A 5,403-nucleotide genomic window follows, 5' to 3' on the forward strand; every position below is an offset into this window, starting at 1 on the left:
TATATAAGCCAAATATGGCAATGTCCAATCCGGGATGATGTGAAATGCAGCCACCAACTGTGCCTCCGGGTCTGGCACTGCAAGCTCTTCCTCTGTAGGTACCTTGACAGAAGGATTATGTAAGACGTCCAGAAAGGTATTAGGCGGCCCCGGCTTATGCTGAGAGCCCAGCCGGCTTAAAGCATCCGCCGCCTCATTTTTCCTTCTGTCAATGTGCTCCACCTGATACCCTTTGAAGTACCTAGCTACAGCATCAACTTCACGACGGTAAGCCACCATAAGGGGATCCTTAGAATCCCATGTGCCTGAAACCTGCTGAGCCACAAGATCTGAGTCTCCCAAGCACCTTACCCGGCTTAAATTCATCTCCTTAGCCATCCGGAGACCATGGAGCAAGGCCTCGTATTCAGCTGCATTGTTAGTGCAAGTCAACATGAGCCGGAGCACATAACGAAATTTGTCACCTCGGGGGGAAGTTAAGACAACTCCAGCCCTTGATCCTTCTAACTGCCTGGACCCATCAAAATGAATAGTCCAATACGTATTGTCCGGCCTCTCCTCAGGTGCCTGTAACTATGTCCAATCATTGATAAAATCCACCAACGCCTGAGATTTGATGGTAGTACGGGGCATGTACTTTAAACCATAAGGCCCAAGCTCAATGGCCCACTTGGCGATTCGTCCTGTAGCTTCTCTATTCTGAATGATATCTCCCAAAGGAGCTGAGCTCACCACCGTTATAGGGTGACCTTGGAAGTACTGCTTTAGTTTCCGATTAGCCATGAATACTCCATAAACAAGCTTCTGCCAATGTGGATACCTTTGTTTAGATTCAATGAGCACCTCGCTGACATAGTAAACCAGCCGTTGAACCGGATGCTCCTTGCCTGCCTCCTTACGTTCCACCATGATGGCAACACTGACAGCCCGTGAGTTAGCAGCCATGTACAACAATAGTGGCTCTTTATCAATGGGAGCTGCAAGAACCGGTGGCTCAGACAACTGTCTCTTTAAATCCTCAAAGGCAGTGTTAGCAGCATCACTCCAAACAAAAGTGTCTGTTTTCTTCATCATCTGGTACAACGGAAAGGCCTTCTCGCCTAACCGGCTTATGAACTGGCTTAAAGCGGCAACACGTCCCGCCAGGCGTTGAACATCATTGATACACGCCGGCTTAGCCAGAGAGGTGATCATCGTGATCTTCTCCCGATTAGCTTCAATGCCACTATTTGACACCAGAAAACCCAAGAGCTTGCCTGCAGGTACACCAAATACACACTTGGCCAGGTTAAGCATCATCTTGTAAACCCGGAGATTGTCAAAGGTTTCTCTCAAATCGGATATTAAAGTTTCCTTTTCTCTGGATTTCACCACGATGTCATCCACATAAGCATGAACATTGCGCCCAATCTGATCGTGCGAACAGTTCTGCACACATCGCTGATAAGTTGCCTGGGCACTCTTGAGCCCAAACGGCATAGATACATAACAGAAGGCCCCAAACGGAGTGATGAAAGATGTCTTCTCCTGGTCCTTAACTGCCATCTTGATCTGATGATAGCCAGAGTAAGCATTCAAAAAGCTCAAACGTTCACAACCTGTCGTAGCATCAATGATTTGATCAATACGGGGGAGTGCAAAGGATCAGCCGGGCAAACCTTGATTAAGTCCGTGTAATCCACACACATCCGCCAAGTGTCGTTCTTCTTGAGTACCAGCATCGGGTTAGCCAACCACTCTGGATGAAAGACCTCGACAATAAACCCGACCGCTAAGAGTCGGGCCACCTCTTCTCCAATGGCTGCTCGTCTCTCTTCGTTGAATCGTCGGAGAAACTGCCTGACCAGCTTATACTTCGGATCAATATTGAGAGTGTGCTCAGCGAGTTCCCTCGGTACACCCGGCATGTCAAAAGGTTTCCATGCAAAGATGTCCCGATTCTCATGGATGAACTCGATGAGCGCGCTTTCCTATTTAGGATCCAAATTGGCACTAATACTGAACTGCTTAGTGGTGTCCCCCGGGGTGAAATCAACAAGTTTTGTATCAGCGTCCGATTTAAACTTCAACGTCGGGTCGTGCTCTGTAGTTGGCTTCTTGAGGGAGGTCATATCCGTCGGGTCAACATTGTCTTGATAAAATTTGAGCTCCTCCGCGACACAGGCCGTCTCAGCGTAAGCCCCGTCGCCATCTTCGCATTCCAAGGCCACCTTTCGACTCCCATGCACGGTGATGGTACCCTTGTAACCCGGCATCTTGAGCTGTAAGTAAACATAACACGGCCGTGCCATGAACTTAGCATAAGCCGGTCGCCCAAATAGAGCGTGATGTGGGCTCTTGATCTTGACCACCTCAAACATCAACTTCTCAGCCCTGGAATCATACTCATCTTCAAAAGCCACCTCTAGTTCAATCTTACCAACTGGGTAAGCTGACTTACCTGGGACCACCCCGTGAAAAACCGTGTTGGACGTCCTCAGATTCTTCTCAGTTAACCCCATACGCTGGAAGGTCTCATAATAGAGGATATTGATGCTGCTACCTCCGTCCATGAGTACCTTAGTGAATTTATATCCGCCAACCTGGGGTGCTACAACCAAGGCTAACTGACCCGGATTATCAACTCGTAGCGGGTGATCCTCCCTGCTCCAAATGATAGGTTGCTCTGACCATCTCAAATAACAAGGGACCGCCGGCTCAACCGAATGTACAGCCCTTTTATGAACCTTCTGGTCACATTTGCATAAGCTAGTGGTGAACACATGGTATTGCCCACCACTCAACTGTTTTGGTTGGCTCTGGTAACCCGACTGCTGATGCGGTTGTCCTCCCTGACCAGCTTGCTGTTGATTATTTCCACCCGGTTGTCCCTGAAAACCGGAATTTGAACCGCCACCCGGGCCATGAAAGCCGCCGGCCCCTGAACCGCCACCAGGTCCATGACCACCATCGAAGATATTGGAATTTTTAAACGCCTTCATGATCGCACAATCTTTCCACAGGTGAGTAGCGGGGTGCTCCCGGGTACCGTGTTTCGAACAGGGCTCGTTGAGTAGCTGCTCAAGAGATGGTCCTGACCCGCCGGTTCCCGGCCACTTACCCTTGCGTCTCTGATTATTACCCTGTGTACTAGCATTAGCCACAAGCTCCGTACTACCGTCCGCCTTACGCTTATTGCCGCCTTGATTCCCCGGGTTATGTTGTTGACCTTTTCCATTACCGTTCCTTTTACCCCTCCCTGCTTTCTCTTCGTCAGACGCAGGGTCCTTGGTATTATCAGAATCAGCGTATTTGACTAAAGCCGCCATCAGCGTTCCCATATCAGTGCAGTCACGCTTTAGGCGTCCCAATTTCTGCCTCAGCGGCTCAAAGTTGCAATTTTTCTCCAACATGAGGACTGTAGAGCCGGCATCCATCTTGTCAAATGAATGAATTATCTCCTTGACCCGGCGTACCCAATGGGTAGTGAACTCACCCTCCCCCTGCTTACAACTTGTCAAGTCCACGATTGACATGGACTGCTTACAGGTGTCCTTGAAGTTCTGGATGAACCGGGCCTTTAACTCCTCCCACGAACAAATGGAATTGGGTGGTAAACCTTTTAGCCAGGACCGGGCCATTCCATCTAACATCATGGTGAAGTATTTAGCCATTGCCGCGTCGCTAACCTCCAACAGCTCCATGGCCATCTCATAGATCTCAATCCATGCTCCGAGTTGTAAGTCAGCCGTGTAATTCGGCACCTTCCGAGGTCCTTTGAAGTCCTTAGGCAGGCGCACGTTGCGTAAAGCCGGTATCAAACAAGGAACCCCACCGGTTCTGGTGGCTACTCCCAACTCAAGAGAAGTCATTGGGTGCTCCGGGATGTCTTGATGAGCCGTCAGTTGAGCCGCCTATTGAGCCACCCACTCATTCTCCTGACGTATTCGGTCTTGCACCGGGTTATAGCCCCCATGTTGGTTACGGCGTTGGGCGTTGCTTGATAAAGCTTCGGACTCCATGTGCCTGCTGTAACTCGGAATCCGGTTCTGACGAGGCGGCGCTAACCAAGGCGGAGGGGTTGAATGAATCCTATCCCGGCTGTAAGAATAGGTCTCCTGCTGGGCCAGGGCCGTCTGGAAAAGTTCCCTGATCCTCCGGGTCTCCACTGTTGTTGGATCATCACCGTCCACTGGAAGAGCTGCCAAACGTGATGATGTTGCGATTAAATTCTCCATGGGGTTGGAAAAGTGACCCTCCGGTATTGGCACATAATGCGGCGGTGCCATGCTCATATGAGGAGGTGGCATCTCCTGACGCTGAGCCGGTCCCCCCGCTCCGGGTGTCATCAACTGATTAGCATTGGGCGGTTTACTTGGGTCGGCTCCGGGTGTGGCAAAAAGAACCCTAGGGTCGTAATTCGGAGGTAACCGGGATTGGATCTTCTGGTGTCTCCTCCTCATTACTTCATTGGACGCGTTTAAACTCATTGTGAGCTGATAAGCCTCTGACCGCAACCGTTGCACCCGGGCATCGAGAACCGCCCGCTCCGTAGCTAGCCTAGTATCCTCAGATGCTAAGGCCTCCTTGGCCTGAGCTATCTCCTCACGTACCCGTGCTACCTCCGCGTCATGCTCATCTTTGTTCACAGGGATAACCGTGGTGGTTAACAGGGTCGTAAGCTTATCCATGAGGTCTATCAGTACTTGAGCCAGCGGGCGCACGGGGCCTCCTGCCCTGGCTGCTCCTAACCCGGAAGTGATCGCGGCTGCGGCTGTAGAGTTTTGTCCGGGTTGAGTCCCATCCATAAAGACTCCTGCCCAATTTGGCGACTCACAGAGGTCCGGAATACTAAGACCATCGGAACAGCCCCCGAGCGCACCATCTTGAACTTGATACAAAGAAAATCTGTTGAACCGGTGAACGAATCACTGTCAGAGGGGATGGCCGTCTCACCACCATCTTCAGGACCTTCAGAAAGCTCTTCTCCGTGGACGCAGCCCACAAAGACATGCTTCACGCCAGGTTGAACTTGGGCAGGTTTCGCACGCTGAGCCGTCTCAACGAGGTCGGTGCAGTTGTCCGGCTCAGGCCCCGGCTCACCAATCCGGCCGATAAAGATGTGGATCCCTCCAAAGGGGACCCGGTACCCGTACTCAATTGAGCCGGCGTCGGGGCCCCAGCCTTCGTCGTCGATGTAGATCTTGCCGCGACGACTCTTGGTCATCTGGCCCGTTACGTATCCCTTGAGCCCTTCGAAGTTGCCCTTCAAGAACTCAAATCCACCATGCGCTGGCCCCACGTTGGGCGCCAACTGTCGTGGAATTGTCACGTCAGATGTCCTCGTGAAAGGACTTAGTTGTGGAGCCATCGCAACTAGGAAGCCTGAAGGGGTTAAACGGGACAAAGGACACGAGAGGGTTT

This window comes from Triticum aestivum, chromosome 1B, assembly GCF_018294505.1.
Source record: "Triticum aestivum cultivar Chinese Spring chromosome 1B, IWGSC CS RefSeq v2.1, whole genome shotgun sequence".
Lineage (NCBI taxonomy): Eukaryota > Viridiplantae > Streptophyta > Magnoliopsida > Poales > Poaceae > Triticum > Triticum aestivum.